At 44.0% G+C, this 18,465-nt stretch overlaps 1 pseudogene; it reads right to left on the reverse strand.

Annotated features, from left to right (window-relative positions):
• Nucleotides 1–16,884, reverse strand: part of LOC102870539 — a 69,516-nt pseudogene extending 52,632 nt beyond the window's left edge.
• Nucleotides 16,885–18,465: the final 1,581 nt, after the last annotated feature.

Consider the following 18,465-nt stretch of genomic DNA (forward strand, 5'->3'; position numbering starts at 1 on the left):
GCTGATTTCTCAGCAGAAACCATGAGAGCAAGAAGACAGTGGAATGGCAGCTATCGAACACAACTTTCAACCAAGAATACTGTACCCAGTAAAACTATCCATCAGGTATGAAGGAGAGATCAAATTATTCCTAGAAATACAGAACCTAAAGGAATTCGTAAAAACAAGACCAGCCTTACAGGAAACACTGAGAAACGTCCTTGAAACAGAGATGCCACAGAAAACAGGATGGACCAAAGTAACAAGTGTACCACATTTCTTAATTGGTTCAGTTACGGTTGGACATTTAGGTTGTTTCCATGGTCTTGCAATGATGAATAATGCTGCTCTGAACTTTAGTGTACAGATCTCTAGTTTTTGCATTCTTCATGAAAAATTGTCCTGATACCCTCCCATAGTTCATCTGGTCTTCATTCAATATATTCAGGGCCTCAAACCTGTTCCTGAAATGGTCTTTAAATTCTGGTGGGATAAATTCGAGGTCAAACTTTGGTTCTTGTGGGTTTGATTTTATTTTCTTCAGCTTCAGTTTGAACTTGCATATGAGTAGTTGATGGTCTTGAGAAAGCCTGCTCTCATTAACCTCTCTAGAATACTGAAGAACAACAATGTATGTCTGGAGACTAAGGTACCCCTGATACAGGCTATGGTCTTTGCAATTACTTGCTATATGTCAGAGTTGGACATGACGAAGGATGATAGAAGAAGAATTGATGCCTGTAAGTTATGGTACTGGAGAAGAGTATTGAACGTACTGTGGACTGCCAGGAGAACAGACAGGTCAGTCCAAGCTGCTCTTTGGAGGCAAGGATTTTGAAGCTTTGTCTCACATACGTTGGACATGTGGGCAGGAAGGATCAGTCCTTGGAGAAGGACATCATGCTCGGATGTACGGAAGGACAGTGCAGGAAAGGAAGACTTAGGATGAAATTAATTGACTCAGTAATTATAGAAATGGGATTAGATCTGCCAGAGATTATGAGATTGTCTCGGGATAGGAGAGATTTCAGAGCTGTTGTACATGGAGTTGCTATGAGTTGGAGGTGACTTGATGGCACATAACAACAACAGCAACCTAGGACGAAGTCATCAACAAGATTAGAACAATACATTCTTTGGGTGGGTCATTTTGTAGCACACCAGTACCTTTGTCCTACTCATTCTTACAGAGTTATTGGTACAGACTATGGACGTGGGCAATGCTTTCTAAGTTCTGCTAATATCGTACAAGCCTTCTTTTTTAAAGACAAAAATCCTTACCACTGAACTGATAAGAATCATCATGATAGAAGAAGAAAAGATTGAAGTGGTCAATGATTTAATCTTTCTTAGATTCACAATCAACACACTTGGTATCAGAAACCAAGAGATAAGGAGACATGTTGCATTGGGCTAGCCCACTGTCAGGGACCTCTCTAAAGTAATGAGGAGCAACAATGTTAGTTTGAAGACTGAAGTGTGCCTGATTCAGATCATGGTCTTTTCAATCTCTTGCTATGTATAGGAAACCTGGACAGTGAAAAAGGATAACAGAAGAAGAATTGATACCTTTGAGTGGTGGAATTGGAAAAGAGTACTGAATGGACATAGACAACTAAAAGAACAAACACATTTATCTTGGAAAAGGTACAGTCAGACTGCTTTTTAGAGGCAAGGATGATACAACTTCATCTTACATAGTTTGGGCATGTTGCTAGAAGAGGCTCTTCCTTGGAGAGAGACTCCATGCTTGGAAAGGTGGAGAGTCAGTAAAGGCGAGAAAGATCCACAGCATGGATTGACACAGTGATTACAGTGTGCCAAGAGCTCAAGTGTGTCCATATGATGAGGATGGCACAGGACAGGAGAGGATTCAGATCTGTTGTTTATAGGGTCACTGTGAGTCAACAACATGTAACAACCACAGCAATGAGGGTCTATGTCTAAAAAGATGAGAAGTTTTTCCCATTCACCCAATCCCCCTGCTGGCACCAGCTCCCCTTCCCTTGCCTCTTAAGATTCCTGCAATCTCTCGGAGTTTTGTTTTCTCTAGTCAATACTCCTGAGAATCTGTTTCAACTAAATTGTTATCCACTTGATGTTTTAGCTCTTAATTCTCTTCAGTGTCCATAAAAGAGTCATATGAGTTCCTGGCATTGTTTCAAAGACCTTCACAAAGCCCTCTAGTGCAGGTAGTAGCTTAATTGGAAGTGTTTCAGTAGCAGCAAAATGAAGAACTTAGGGTGTTTATTCACATCCTTGAGTGGCCACGCAGCACTGCTCTCTCCAGTTCACAGCTCCTTCTCCAGCAGAGCAAGTTAACTCAGCATTTTCCTGACAAAGATGGATTTGTAGGCAATGGGATGCATTGACCATGAGCTATTGCAAATAGTTCGTTCAAAGGGAAGACACTTTTGATACAACAATAGAGTTCTAGTGGGAAATCTGGCATTCTCACCACATCTACCCAACAGCTCTCTATCTCAATAGTTTCTGTTTTCTTTCCTTCACGGTTTGTTTATCTCTTCCTTAGAGTTGAAGTGGTCCCAGTGTTCTAATCAAGAACCCTGAATTTGAAATTTCAACATTGTTCAGAAACTAAACCAGGATTAATTATACTCTTAGGAGCCAACTTTGCAACCAGCTTTAAATCTGGCAAGAAAAAATTAGATAAGCTTGATGAGGAGCAGGCCGGACCTAGGAAGTCAGTACTCACACTTGACTGGGAGCCTGGGGGAGCAGACCCTGGGTAAAGAGCGTGGGAAGGAAGGGTAGACAAGCGGAAGGTGGGTTCAGAGAAGCACTGATTCCATTAGGGATCAGCCATGGCAGGAAGTCACAATTTGGGTACCCACAAGATGAGTCTATTAGGTGTGTGGAGCATGAACCCTTTGGCCCTGGGAGTGAAGTTCTTGTAAGATGGAGAAGGGCAAACGACGATGACAACCCCAAACAGAGAAATCAGCTGGAAACCCCTCACTGAGCCTTAATGGGGATTGGTCCCCAAACAATAGACGAATCTTATTTCCTGACAGGCTGAGCAGATAGTCAGAGTGACCCCAGTCACAGGCAGCAAATGACTACGGGAACATGGTCTGGTTGGCTTATTGAGTAGCACATTCAAGACATGGCCCACACTTCAGGAGTCCCTGCCCAGGAACACCCCTGTGGCTGCCTACAACCTCTAGGCACATGCAGTGGCAGGGAGCCCCAGGTGACACCCTCATCGGAGCTAGAGGTGATAGTGTGGAGATCCCCCTTCAGGCAGAGAGAGGAGGACACTTCTATCCAGGACCTTTTACTGCTTTCTTAGGAGAGGGCCTGGAGCCTGAGCTCTGAACAAACACGTGGAATATTTGAACTGAAAGCCTCTTTCCGACCAGTTCTTGGAACAGGGGAGGGGGATAAACTGCCTCAACCAATGATTGGTGCAGAGCCCACAATTTTCTTTCAGGATTGCCTGGAGGAAAAATGTACTAATTCCAGAAACAGAACAGACTTTCCAGATGGGGTCAGAGAGCAGCATTTACAACTGTGCTCCAGAGATCTGCATGCCCACGTGGGACCAGGGGCCTCTGCTGAGAGGAACTAGCATGTCAGCGTAGGTGCCCAAGCTGGCCTCCTTTTCTTCCACGTAGTGGACATGCAGAGCAGCGTCAGGGAACAAAGGCCATGCTTGGATTGATATCTTGTGTTTGCTTTTTGGCTTGAGCTGCTAAATGTGAATGTTCCCAGGGAGTCTCTGAAGTTTCTTCGGCAAACTGCACACGAGGAAGCAAATTATTCCAGCTTAGCTCTGCATTAAACAGAGCTCAAAATATTTCCCCCAGATCCACCTGTTTAAGGAATAAGCATATAAATAAATGCTATTATTGTAATTTCCACCCACTTCCAAGTTCACACTCCTTTCTGGGGCACTGCCACCACAGATGTCGAAGACACGTACAATGTCACTGAAGCATGAACACTGATGTCAACTGATTAAAGGGAAAGACTTTTGTTTCTTTCTCATTCTGTAGAAACTTCAAGGTGCATTGAGAGAAAGAATGCATGCACATTTAACGTGTGTGTATGTGTGTTTGTTTTGTGTCACCAGTATTAATCACAGTGTTGACACACAGGCTGTTCAGTTAATATGTGCTAAGGGAGTGCTATTGTAAGGAGCTGTGCTGCCAGCCCAAAGGCACATGGTTCCAATCCACCAGTTGCTCTGTGGCAGAAGGATGGGCGATTTACTGCCTCTGAGAACCTGCTGGAGGGTCAACCATGGGTTGGGTCAGACTCAATGGTACATAAGAACAAGAGGAAGTAGAAGAAAGGCCACCTATCACCTACCTTGGGGCCTCAGAATCCCAGAGCTACATTGGAGTATAACAAAATTGGCCTCCTGCTCAGTTCTGAATCAGTTAAACTACAGCTCTATTCCTGTAAGCTGAGGTCAAGTAGACTTGGAAAGCTACGGGGGTCTCTCAGTGTACTTGAGGGCATAGAGCCCCAGGGTCTCACAAACTAAGGTCAAACAAGACTTGCTTAGTGACTGCAAGGGTAGCTCATAGTCAGGATGGATAGGAGGACACACAAGCGATCAGAACCAGCATCTGGATATTCAGGAACAGAGGTCTTTATCTTCCCTAGGGCTGCTTCACTCATCTCTGAGTCGCCACTGCCACCTTCTTTGTGTTCCCTCTCTGCAAATAGAAACACTGATTTATTTTTGTGACTGGGCTAAACCTGTCTGCCTTGCCAATATTGATGTAACATTACTTCATATTTCAAGAACCAAGAAGAAAATGAGGGAAGTCCCTTCGTCCTAACCCAAATTCCAAGAAATAGGATTTAATATCCTCATCTTGGTGATGGTGATGGTGATAGGGACACAGGGTCCATCCTGGGTCCAGTGAACTGTAGCCTGAAGGCAAGCACCTTTCTCCTTCTGTCCCTCTACCAGAGGCTGCAGAGGACTTACAGGAAAGCAGTGTGGCAGAAGGGGATCAGGCAGCAGGAAGAAGTACCTAGCTAAGAAAACTGTGTCCCTCAGCCTTCTTGAAATCCAGGTGGGACTTTCAGCAGAGCCCAGACTAGTCCTTAATGTTTTTCTCTACAGAGGAAAGACAGCCAGTATCTCACTGCAATTATGACACACTTTAAGATGTATTGATTCATGAATAAAGCTTCAGAATATTTCCCTTTTCCTATCCATTGCTTTCCCTTCCCTAAATCCTACTTTCTGTAGAGGATTATAGCCTGAAGTTCTGGTGTTGAGGTTTGATCCTTAGTGGGAAAATCCTTCAAAGATCGTGTTTGCAGACAGGCAGAAAACCTGACCTGGAGACATATTGAAAGATATTAGTTGCAGTTTATTAGAAAAGAAACCTTACTGACCAGGGGAAGCAGTACTGTAAGGACATGGCAGCCACAGGCCATAAGAGTCTGCTAAGGGGTAGAGGGAAGTGACCAACTATTTATACAAGCAAGAAAACTGTTCCAGTACAAAGTTAGGTTAAGGAATGCATAGGCTGATGGAATGCATACCCTAAAGAGAAAGTGGAGGCTAGGGTTGTGAAACTTTGTCTCACATACTTTGAGCATGTGGCCAAGAGGCACCAGTCCTTAGAGAGGGACATCATGCTTGGAAGGGTGGATGGACAGTGCAAGAGAGGAAGACCCCAGAAGGGATGGATTGACGTGATAACTAGTCCTCAATTTTTTTCTCTACAGAGAAAAGGCAGCCAGTGTCTCACTGCAATTATGACACACTTTAAGATGTGCTGATTCATGAATAAAGCAATGGAGGTAGGTGTGTGGGATTCAGTAAGACTGGCTCAGGACGGGGAAGGTTTCAGAGCTGTTGTACATAGGATTGCTATGATTTGCAGGCTACTCAATGGCACATAACAACAACAAGAAGAAGAAAGTATCATCTGCTTGACCTTTATCTAGCTCTCTAAGCATGGCTAAAACTAAAAGGGGTTAGGGTCAGTCTGCTCCAGAGCTATTTACTAAGGTGAGGAACTAGAAAAACAATTCTAATAAGAACTCAACCAACTGAGCATAGATGTAGTCATTTGGGGGCATTTTTATAGATTACCATGCACCTGGGATGATCAGATATGGGTAATTTTTTTATGTTTCATGCTTTCTGAATTCACAGAAAACAGCTTAGAGCAAAGATATATCTTCATCCTCTTCTTGACTGAGACCTCAGTATATTTGTTACAAGGAAACATGGAGCCATGCTTTTAAAATACTGTGGAACCTTTAACAAAAAGACCATCTACAGTCACTGTTGGTGTCTGTCCACTTCAGAGCCATTGGGTCAGCTCTGTGGCTCGAGCCCACCGCAGGGAGGCTCCGGGCAGTGTCCAGCCTGTGCCAGATGGAGTCGGAGATGAATGGGAGACTGTTCCATTGCACACTCCCTGCACAAAGCCTGCCATTGCCATTTGATCTGTGCTTCCACCCGAAGGCTTTAATATTTTATGAATGACATCTTCCAAGGCTTGCCGGGCCGCCAGGGACTGCCTGCCTCACCAGCATCCTGATACACTCTTGGAAGAAGCTCTGCACAGCAAGAAGGTCCAGATGGCACTGACTCACCTCCGCAAGCACCGACTCCGGGCCAAGCTGGACAGAATGCAGGTATTTGATGTCATGGAAGCAGGATGATTGGGGTATTTTATCATCCTGTGGAACATGTACATGACTAGCTGCCAGCACTCTAACAGGAGCTGAGGAGCCCCATGCTCTCCTAAGTCCCAGCCCCCTGCTGAGGGACATAACTACCACCACCACCACCCCCTTCCAACATAACTAGAGAGCTCTACCCAACAAGCCTGCCTTTCGTGTGGAGTCGGAGCCTCAGCAGACCTTTGAAAGTGTGCTTACTTACAATGAAATAAACACTGTCAACAGACCAAAACAGAACTTCCCTACTTACATCCCACACGCCCTCAGAATCCTTCCTGGAGCACACCTGTCCATGTGAAGAAAAGGACATTGGCTGATAAAACAGATTGCAGGCTGGGGCCCCATGTCTGGGGCATTTGAGCAGAGAGAAAGGTTTTGGGGACACAGTAACTTGCATTATACCTATTCACACTGAGAACTGACAAATCCTAGCCAGGAGCACAGAATAAGGAAGTGGAAACACAGAGGTACGTTCAGCTCTGCTTATCTTCAGAGTAGAATGCAGACTCCTGGGCACACTTCTTTTCAACCCTGGTACCATCTATGACTACCTTCCATCTGTCCATGGAGCAAGTGTCTGTCCTTTCACTGAATACAGGTATGACAGCATGAGTGCCAGCTTACCTATGGGCTAGATAGAGGCTACGTCTCCTGTGACTTTGGTTTCTCCCTGTCATCAGAATCCTAGCTGTAGACTTGACCCCACGCCTACACCAGGCCATCTCTGGAGCATGTGGCTCTAGAGTCCAGGCAGGAAACTGAATTAGATGTGGTCAGCAGACAATCTGACCCCAGAAAGGGTCCTGATGGAAGAACACTCGTCCACTGCCATGCTAACTCTCAAGAACTTTGTAAAGACAAGTGTGTGAACTGTTGTTCAGAGTAGCCACAAGCAGTTGTGAGATTCCAATCTCCAATCACGCAGGAGGGTTTCCTGGAGAGATTTGGGGTTTGCTGTTTGCTGTGGAATCAGCAGGCCAGTGGAGGTGGCATATTTTAACAGCTGATTTTTACTGAGGGCTTATCAGGTTTCATGCTCTGGTCCTGCACTGCTCTGTCCCATTTAATCTTCACAACAAGCTTATGCAGTAAGGGCTACTAGTAAGTCCATTTTTGTGAGAAAAATGGGGTTTAGAAGGGCTGAGTCACATTCCCAGGGTCACACAGCTAGAAAAGACCACGCCCAGGACTCCCAGGGGGAACCTGTGTGACTCCAGACTGGGAGCTTTTAACCACCAGCCTCGAGATGTTTTGGACTGTACACCCCTACAGAAAACTCAGAAAATTTTCAAGTCCATTTTAGACATATGTTCCTGTCACCGCACACACCATGTGTTATTGTTGGCTGCTGTTGAGCTGGCTCTGATCACAGCGGCACAATGTACAACAGAACACGGTGTTGCATGCTCCTGTGCCATCCTCACAGTCAGCATCTGATTGAGTGAATTGTTCATTCTCCATACAACAGGAGAGCCTTCCAGCCCAGAGGCTTATCCTCTAGCACTGAGTCTGACAATGTTCTGTTATGATCCACAGGATTTCACTGGCTGACTCAGCAAAGAAGGTAAATCTTTCTTCTTACCCTATTCTTCCTACCATGAAAGCTGTTCTGAAAACCTGTCCACCACAAGTAACCCTGATAATATTTGAAATACCAGTGGCAAAGCTTCTAACATAACAGTAACATGTAATTCATCCTCATGTTACTGACAGATAGGTTGTTATCTGTGACTCATAATGACCTGATGCACAACAGCTCTGAACTCTGCATTATCTTAGCTAATTTCAGTCTCCAACACAGCTATCCCTATTGCCCCAGTTACTGTGTTGGCCTATCTCATCCAGGGTATTTCTTTCTTGTACCTCCACCTTTCCTAGTATAATGTCCTTCTCCAAGGACTGGCCCCTCTTGGCAACATGCCCAAAGTATGTCAGATGGAGCTTCAGAATCTTTGCCTCCAGGGAGCAGCTAGGTTTCACTTTCTCCAGGACAGACCTGTTTGTTCTCTTGGTAGTCCATGGTATGTTCAGTACTCTTCTCCACCACCACAATTCAAAGACATTGATTATTTTGTCATCCTTATTCATTGTCCAACTTTCAAATGTATAACAAGTAATGGAAAAGATCATGGCTAGGATCAAGGACACCTTAATCTTTGAACTGACATCCTTGCTCCTTAGTACATTGGAGAATATCTTTTTCTTCCTTTTTTTTTAATTGGCTTGCTTACAAAGTTTGTATACATTATGTTTCACACTAATCTTCATTCACATTGTGTTTCATATAATTATTCACATACATTATGTTTTATAAAATTAATCAGCGTTGGACCTTGCCCATCATTACCGTGGCTTTTCACTGGATCCTTCCCATTTCCTTCCCCTCCCCCCCACTTCCTCCACCCACCAAACTGAGAAACTCTGTGATTTTGCCCCTATCTATCCTCACCCCTCCACTCCTTCCCCTACTCCCCTTAAGCTCCCATGCATGTTTTACTAGTTATCCTTCTATTTTTACAATAATGGTCTACATAGTATTTGTCCTTATGAGCTGACTTAGTTCACTCAGCATAATGTTCTTTTGGAGAAGTTTTTGACAGCAGATTGCCCCAATGTAACATGTCTTTTGATTTCTTTACTGCTTTTACCATGAGTGTTGATTGTAGATCAAAGTAAACTATCATAACAGAAATTAACGTTGATTATGCTCTTTCCCCCACATACACATCTAGTTTTATTGGTATGCAAATAATTATTCACATACATTGTGTTTTATTCATGTACATAGTGGCTTGTGCGTATGTGTGTGTTTCATGCTTTACAATCCAATTGCCCCGGTATTAGAGGATTGTAGCCTCTACACGGCCATTTGGGACCCAGTTTCCTTCTGTCTTGGTTCCATACCATTTCCCAGGGCCTCAGAACTCTCAGGAGAGCTGTGAAATGCAGCCCTTGGCCAAGCAGCCATTTCCCAGCAAGATTCAACGACACAAGCAGGGGCAGGACTTTTGGTAGAAAATGACCTGATTTCACTATTGGGCTGTAACTTTTCACCAGTAAAATGGGGATGGTTACCTAAAGCTCATACGGGTAACATAAGGGCTAAATGAGATGAAATGGAAATTGGGCGATAATGGTTAGCTGGTGCTGTTAATATTAGGAACCAGACCTTGATATCATTTTCTAACGTCACATCAAGGTTGTGCCCTGAAGATGAATTGAGGTTCCTATAGGGACTGGATTGTTCTGTGTCTTTAAAATTTATTCCAGTGCAAAGCTCCATGTAAACAAGCTCTTTCCCATGCGCTCCATCTGCACCAAAACCCTGCCATGTCCCCCTGTTGTTTCTCGAAGTCTGCCTTGGACATCGGCCTGATGACTCTGGTTTGTTTAACTTGCTATTCTGGTAACTGGCCTAGCAGTAAGAAGCTGCAATCCCAAAGTCACATGGTTCAAATCCACCAGAGGCCCTGTGGGAAGTGTTGGGAAGTCTTCTCCCGAGTAATTTACTACTTCTAAAGTTCCTCTGGAGGGTAAGTTAAGAGTCAGTTCTGACTGGATGGTATACACCACCAATAACAGCAATCTCCATGCCCCTCCTTCCTTTCAATTTTACTCATCCTGACTCTCACATCCACTGACTGACCACTGGATTCTTGTGAGCTTGCTTTTGGGAAAGAAACAAAAGCTTTTCTTGATGGAGTCATATGTTTGGTGAAATGGAATCCACAAAGAACCTTAGGATGAAGTTCCTGGGAGGAGCAGCAGTCTGACCTGAGGTCTGTGCTCACTGCTGCAGGAGTCCTGGCCCTTCTAGCTCAGTCTCCGACTCTGCCAGCAGAGCCACGGCTCATCTCATATGTAACACGTAACCAGTATTGACCTGTGTCAACACAATATACCTTCCAGAGTAAAATGCTTTCGTTTCTTCTAATCACTCCTGTCAGCTGCACTCTTTTCCATCACTTGCTGATTTATGGGGTAGATTTCAGAATGATGCATTCACTCTGAGTAACAGCAACAAAAAGTCCAGCCCAGCTTCAAATGCCAATTTCATGTCCAGTGTGATGGCCCCGTCTTTCTTTCACCACTAGGCCACATTTCAGCTTGGGAGGAGGGGGCTTTTAAATGGGGAAGCAATTGACTCAAGAAGAGGTAATATGGAGAAGGATACATGCTTCCACGTAGCTGACAGCTGCTGTGGTACTTCACTGGCTAGGGCTGCTTCCCTGTGTGGCCAGCTGTCTATGAGTACGTGAGGCCATCCCACGGCTCAGCTTCCTGATGCAGGAAGACACTTGGACTTGACCGGTTCCAAGTATCTTCCGCTCTCACTTCTCCTGGGATTGTCACTCAGCATACAGCCCTCTCAGGTGGGACATCAGCCAGGTGGTCAAGCCAACAACTTTCTGCAGCACCAAGCTGTGGAAGCCCTGATGGCCGCACCCATGTCTCCTTGCTTCACCTCGCCTTTCCCTGCTCTGAAGGCAGCTCTGCTGCTGTAGAACCAGAAGTTCAGCTGGCTAAGGAAATGCTCTTTGCTTCTCACTGTCAAGCTTGGCTCCTGAGGATTTCTCTTGTTGGGGAGATAGAAGAGCACTGCAAGGGTCCTGTAAATAAGCCCTCCAGGGAGGACTATCTGGACACTTCCAAGTTTCCTTAGAAAAGCTACAGGATGCAGTGAAAATCCATCTCAGAATCAAACCTTTTTAAAGTAGATCTGATCACCATCTTGATCCCAGCTTAGCCCTGTTTTGATTGTTGCTATCCTCAACTCAGCCACAAGGACTGAATCCAAGTCAGCTTAACTCAGCTCAACCCATAGTCTACTCAACATCAACTCAGTTCATTGTCAACTCAGCTCAACTCAATCCATTGTCAATTCATCTCAATTCATTGTCAAACCAGCTCAACTCAATCCATTGTCAATTCAACTCAATTCATTGTCATCTACTTGGAACTGACTCATGGCTGACCCTCCAGTGGGTTTTCTGAGATTGCAATTTTAACGGGAAGAAATTGACGATCTTTTTTCTGAGGAGCAGCTAATTAATTCAAACCACCAGCCTTTGAGGTGGCAGCAAAACTCTGTATTCACTGGGCTACCAGAACTCCCCTTTCTTATTGTGCTCTTTGCTTTAATTTCTATGTGAAAATGATGCCAGTCTATAAGTATGGGGGAACCCTAGGCTAGCTCCTGGCTTGGCACAACTTGAAAATAGTGCACTGTAAATAAGTCTTTGATAAATAATGTAGTAGTGCCAAAGAGAAGCTGCATTTCTATTAATAATATAAAGAAGCATATTTCTGCTATTTCTTTTCACTGGCCAAACAGGAATCAACGCTTTAACAAATTGAAGGCAAAACATCAGATTTTTTTTTAAAAAAAAAAAAAAAGTCCTGTTCTTTGCCAGTTCTCATTTCCTTTTTGGTTTTTTCCTGTCGTTTCTGAGGGAAGGTCACTTCCTTGGGAGCATATTCAAGATTGAAATGAAATAATAAAACAAAGCTCCCTCTTAACACACAGCACCACACCATGCATTATTTGTTTTCAAAATTCAATGGATTACAGCTGCCAACTTTTTGCTGACTGCAAAAACATGTGACTCTAACAGTAACACTCAACAGACGTAGGGATGCAAAAGTGAGAAATGCTTTTGTTTTGTTTCATTTCTTTCTTTTTTTGGTTGTTTCATCTGCTTGTTTGTTTTTAAATTTCCTCTTCAGGTATAACCTACTTAGGTCAGCATGAGATGTTTTGTCTCTGTACAGTTAGGTAAGATATCTGGTGGCCTTAGTGGTAAGGAGTTGTGTTGCCAATCTGAAGGCACACAGTTTGAATCTGCCAGTCGCTCCATGGAAAAAAATAAGTAATCTCTTCATCTGAGATGTACAGACTCTGAAAACCCACTGGAGGGTCAGCGATGAGTCAGTTCCAACTCACAGTACACAGTAACAACAGCAGTCTACAAATGTGCTTGTGTATCTCCGGTTTGCCCAGTGGGGAGTGCTGACTCTTGTTATTCCAGGAGTCCTCATCTCTGTCCTCAACTAGGTGCTTAAATGTAAGCTTCTTTTCTCTCCACTCCTTTGATCTCCCTCAACCCTTGACTCTCCCTCTTTATTTCAATTCTTGAGTGACTTGTATAAATCTATTATCATTTCCTATGATGAGTTTATAAATAGAAGTCTGCTACTTGAATAACTAAGGCAGGAAATACGTTGTTCACAGAATCACACAGCCTTGAGGTTCTAATCCAGGCTCAGTCTGTATTAACGATGTGGTATTTGTTGTTAATTGCCATCAAGGTGACTCCAACTCTAGGCAAGTGATGTTCAACACAGTGAAATGCCACCTGCTCTGATGCGACCTGATCATGGACATGTTAGAGTCCATTGTGGCATCTATTACATATGCCTCGTGCCTCCTCACTTGGGGCCTCATCTTCTAGTACAATGCTGGGTCACGTTCACTTGTGATGTGTAGAGTTGTCATTGGCTAATTTTTGACATGACTAGTAGCCTTTCTTCTGAGACTACTTGAGTTGGAAGATACACTGAAGTCTTTTCACTATGCATTTGCTGATATTGATATTTATTGAAGTGCTGGTGACATAGCTCCTAGCTTCACAGTGGGACAGGCTTACCTGGGAGGGCTGACTGGGAGGCTTCTGGGAGTGAACAGCGGGATGCCACCAAACATCCTGTGGCCAGCTGTGATGGAGAGCCATGGGAGGGATTCTCTGGCAGCACTGAGAAGGAAAACAGTTCAAGGAAGTCGGGATGGGATGCATGCCACACAGCTCTGGACGACACATTGATGTGGGGACCCTGCTGGAAGGTTCTGGGAACTCCTGGGGACATGTGGTGTTGGGGCTGTAGTTCTATTAAGAAGCTCAGGGGCAGTGCAAGTTAAAAAGGAACAGAAACTGAGCATGGGCAGCAGGACCTCATTTCTATGTTCAGACTAGGAGGATGGGGACCTTTCTCAGGTGACCTCAGCTCCTCTGCACTGCCTGCCTCCCTGATTATAAAAGGGCCAGGTAATGCTGGACACCAGCTCTGCACTGTGGAATGCTGTGGTGCAGGGACAGTCATCCCCCAGCACCAGCCACTCCTCATCTTCTGTAGTCTTCCCTCACCCGTTACCCCTCTGTAATCACTGTAGTGCCAAGATTACTCTTTTGCTAATGTCTGGTTTGATCGTTGAGTTAGTTAGAAACTCACTCTGACTCCAGTTATTTCTCAGAAGAGGAGAACACATTCCCTTGAGATGCATCCGAGGAGGCAGGGAGGCGTCAGGGGGTGTCGTGGTGAGCTTGTCAGTCTCCTCTGAGAGGCATCCACATGCAGCTCTCCACTATGGGGGCATCAAGTCAGGAGGGGCCAGTCTTTGGGAAAAGACATCATGCTGGGAAAAGTAAAGCAATAGCAAAAGAGAAGAAGATCCTTGAGGTGATCAGCACAGTGACTGGAACAGTGAGCCTGAACTTGACAGAGATTGTGACAATGGCACAGGATAGGACAAGGTTCAGATCTGCTGTTGATAGATCACAGGTTCATGTTCATGAGTCATAGATGACTCAATAGCACCTAACAACTATGATGGTGGTGGAACAGAGAGATGGACCTGGTCCTGGGGCATACATTGCCAGGAGGGCAGACCTGGCCGTGATGCTCTTCTGAGAGGCTGACAGGTACTAGAGGACCAAACAAGATGACCCCCACCTGAGAGTGCAGTGAGGCACAAGGGAGACCTGCCAAGAGGCAGAAAGGAGCCAGTAGTGGGTTGTATGTCTATTTCTCTCCATTGTATCTCACTTCTGTCTTGGGGACCCTCAGAGCGAAATAGAATCCAGCTCAGTCCCAGGTACTGTGCTTTTATGAGGTGATGAGTTAGAACAGAGTTCAAGAATACAACAAGCAAGTGTCCACTGTGATCTGGGGCCTGTTAATTCAAGAGAAGGAGAAAGAAACCTTGCAATTCAGGCTGATTCTGTGTGTGTGTCTTCCCCCACCCTAATCACCTGTGTTGCCACTCGGCACAGAGGCAGAGTTCCCACCATTCCTGGCTGCCATGTCCTGGGGCGGAGGGTCGCTATCCACAGCTTCAGTTTAGATTCACAGCAGCATGTACTGAATATTAAAAGCAACCTATTGGTGGTGGTGGTGGTGGTGGTGGTGGTGCAGTCAAGCCAAATACAGCTCAGAGCAATCCTATGAGCAACAGATGCCCTGTCCTGTGCCATTCTCATCAGCCCTAACACACTCGAGCCATTGCTGCAGTCACTGTGTCACTCTCTCATCGAAGAGCTTCCTTTCTTTCACCAATCCTCCGCCTTTCCAAGCATGATATCCGTCTCCAAGGAATAGCCTCTCATAACAAAATGCCAAAGCTTCATCTCAGAATGGCTGACTGTAGACTTCCCCAGTGCAGTACATCTCCCGATCTCCTAACTGCTGGTAACAAGGGTGTTGATTGTGGATCCAAGTAAGATGAAATCATTGACAATTTCAATCTTTCCTCTATCTTTGTGATGTTGTCTAATGGTCCAGTGGTAAGAATTTTTGTCTTCTTGATGTTGAGATGTAATCTATATTCAAGGTGGTACTCATTGAACTTCTGCAGCAAGCACTTCAAGTCCTCGTCACTCTCAGCAAGTAAGACCCTGATACCACAATCTTTTTCATAGAGTCCAGCTTCTTGAATGATTTGTTCAGGATACAAATTGAATAGATACGAAGAAACGATATAACCGTGAAATGTGTTTTTCTTCATTTTAAACCATATAGTGTTTGCTTGCTCTGTTTAGACAATAGCATATTGTTCTAACTATAGTTTCTGCATGAGCACAATTAAGTGTTCTGGGACTCCCATTCTTCTCAGTGTTAGCCATAGTTTATTATGACCCACACAGTCAAATGCCTTTGTACAGTCAATGAAATACAAAGAAACATTCTCTGCTTTTAGCCAAGATCCATCTATCCTCAGCAATGATATCCCTGGTGCCACAGCCTCTTCTAAAGCCAGCTTGAACTTCTGGCAGTTCCTTGTCAACGTACTGTGCTAGATATTTTTGGGTGATCTTCAAGGTTTTACTTGCATGTGATGGTAATGATGTTGTTTGATAATTCACACATTCTGTTGATCTTCTTTCTTAGAAATTGAAATAAATATGGATCTCTTACAGTCAATTGGCCAAATTGCTATCTTACAAATTTCCTGGCACAGACTGGTGAGCATTTCCAGGGCAGTATCTGTTAGCTGAAATATGTCAATTGATAGTCCATTGGTTCCTATGGCCTTATTTTTTGCCAGTGCTTTCAACACAGCTTGAACTCCTTCCTTTATTATCATTGATTCTCGATCATGTGGTACTTCTGAAACATTTCAATATCAGTCAATTCTTTTTGGTACTGTGATTTTATGTATTCCTTCTATCTCTTTGGGGGTCATTCAAGATTTTTGCCCTTAGCATCTCTCAGTATTGCAATTAGAGGCTTGAATTTGTTTTTCAGTTATTTCGGCTTGAGAAATGCTGAGAGATTTTATGCCCATTTTATTTTCTAATTCCAAATCAGTGCCAATTCTTTTTTAAAACTTTATTTTGTCTTCTCTAATTGCCCTTTGAAATCTGTCTTCTTGAATCGCCCTTTGAGATCTTCTGTCCAGCTCTTTACTTAGTCACCTCTTCCCTTTGTTCAATGCTCTAGTGCATTTTTCATCATTTCTGTGACATCTATTTTCATTTTTGTTTCTCCTCTGTGTTGCAATGACCTTTTGCTCTCTTCATGAATGATATCCTGTTGTCATCCCACACCTCATCTAGTCTTTGATTATTGGTATTCAGTGCCTCAAACCTACTAAGATGATTTTTTAAAATTCAGGTGTGATAGGCTCTAGGTCATATTTGGGTTCCTGTGGGCTTGTTTTTATTTTCTTCAGCTTCAATTTAAACTTGACCATGCATCATTGGTGGTCTGTTCAATAGTCAGCACCTGGCCTCTTTCTGACTATTGATACTGAGCTTCTCTAATGATTCCTTCCACAAACATAGCCAATGTGATTCCTGTTCAGTCCATCAGGCAGGCTGGTGTTACTGTTGTTGTTAGGTGTGATCTAGTCAGCTCCTGTGGCTTACAGTAACCATACATGTACAGCAGAACAACACCTTGGTCGAACTCCTTCCTCATAATCTCGGCCATGCGGAAGCCCATTGTTGTAGTCACTGTGTCAATCCATGTCACTGGGGTCTCCCTCTGTTTTGCTGAGTTTCTACTGTTCCAAGTATAATGTAATTTTCCAGGGACTCACCCCTCCTGATAACATGAGACTAGTAGGAAAGACCAAATATTAAATTAACCTAAACATTTATTTGCTTCAAAACTCCTCAAACTTCATTGCTGTTGAGTTAGAACCAACTGATAGTTGACCCTCCACTGGGTTTCCAGAGTTTGTAGATCACACAGGAGAAGCTTGTGTGACTTTCTCCCATGGAGTAACTGGTGGATTTGAACCCCTTGCCTTGGGGTTGGAAGAGTAACTCCTTATCCACCAGGACACCAAAGTTTCTTTTTTAAAATAACTAGGCTAATTAAATGCTAGGAAAATCCTGGTTGTGCTAGGAAGAGAAAGTGCACAGAACCTGGAAATAGCTCCATGATTGGGGAAATGATTCTTTATAGATTTTCTGGAAGGAAAATCCATGCTGGAAATTAGAGAGAGAACAAGCAACTGTAAAAACATAATATCATGTTCAGCTTACAAAGAAGTTATAAAGATCACTCTAGTGGAAAAGGGTTAAAGGACTGGAAGGGCTTTTAATGAACAAGCCAGAGGAATAGAGACATTGAAGGGAAAATAGGTTCACAAATAAATCGTGACAGGCGTGCAGTTAATGATGGGTCTGAAATGGCCAAGATATTGAACTCATTCTTCAAGCTTGTCTTTAGCAACAGCAATGAAAAAGAAACTACAGACAAGAATAAAATCAGAAGGATAACTAGTAAAATATGTATGGGAACCCAAAGGGGAAGGGGTGAAAGCAGAAGGGTGAGAATGGGCAGGGGGGAAACCACAGGGCTGCACAGTTTGAGGGATGGAGGAAGGAGGAGAAGGAAATAGGAAAGATATGGGTGAAAAAACAGGGTAATGATGGGCAAGGTCCAATGGGGATTATTTTTATAAAACATGAGAATGATGGTATGAAACACAATTTGAATGAGGAATAGTGTGAAACACATGTATACAAACTTTATTGGTTGTTGTTTGTTGTTATGTGCCATCGAGTCGCTTGCGACTCATAGTGACCCTATGTACAACAGCCCTAAACACCATTCTATCCTGTGCCAACCTAGCCATCTCAAACACACTCATTCCCACCACTCCACTCACAGAATTGATCTATCTCATCAAAGGTCTTCCACTCTTTCACTGCCCGTCCACTCTCCCAAACATGATGTGCCTCTCCTGGACCAGTCCCTCCTTGCAACATGCCCAAAGTATGTCAGACGAAGCTTCAGAATCCTTGACTCCAGGGAGCAGTGCGGCTTTACCCTCTTCAAGACAAACCTGTTTGTTCTAGCAGTTCATGGTATATTCAACATTCTTCTCCGGCATCAAAGCTCAAAGGCATCAATTCTCTTTCTGTCATCCCTATTCACTGTCCAACTCTGATGCATAGCATGTAATTGTGAAGAATATAGCCCAGATTAGGCGCGCCTTAGTCTCCAGCCTAATGTCGTTGCTCTTCAATACTCTTGAGAGGTCCCTCATAGCTGACTTTCCCAGTGCAATTC

This window comes from Elephantulus edwardii, unplaced genomic scaffold, assembly GCF_000299155.1.
Source record: "Elephantulus edwardii isolate Elephantulus edwardi_28Jun2011 unplaced genomic scaffold, EleEdw1.0 scaffold00420, whole genome shotgun sequence".
NCBI lineage: Eukaryota > Metazoa > Chordata > Mammalia > Macroscelidea > Macroscelididae > Elephantulus > Elephantulus edwardii.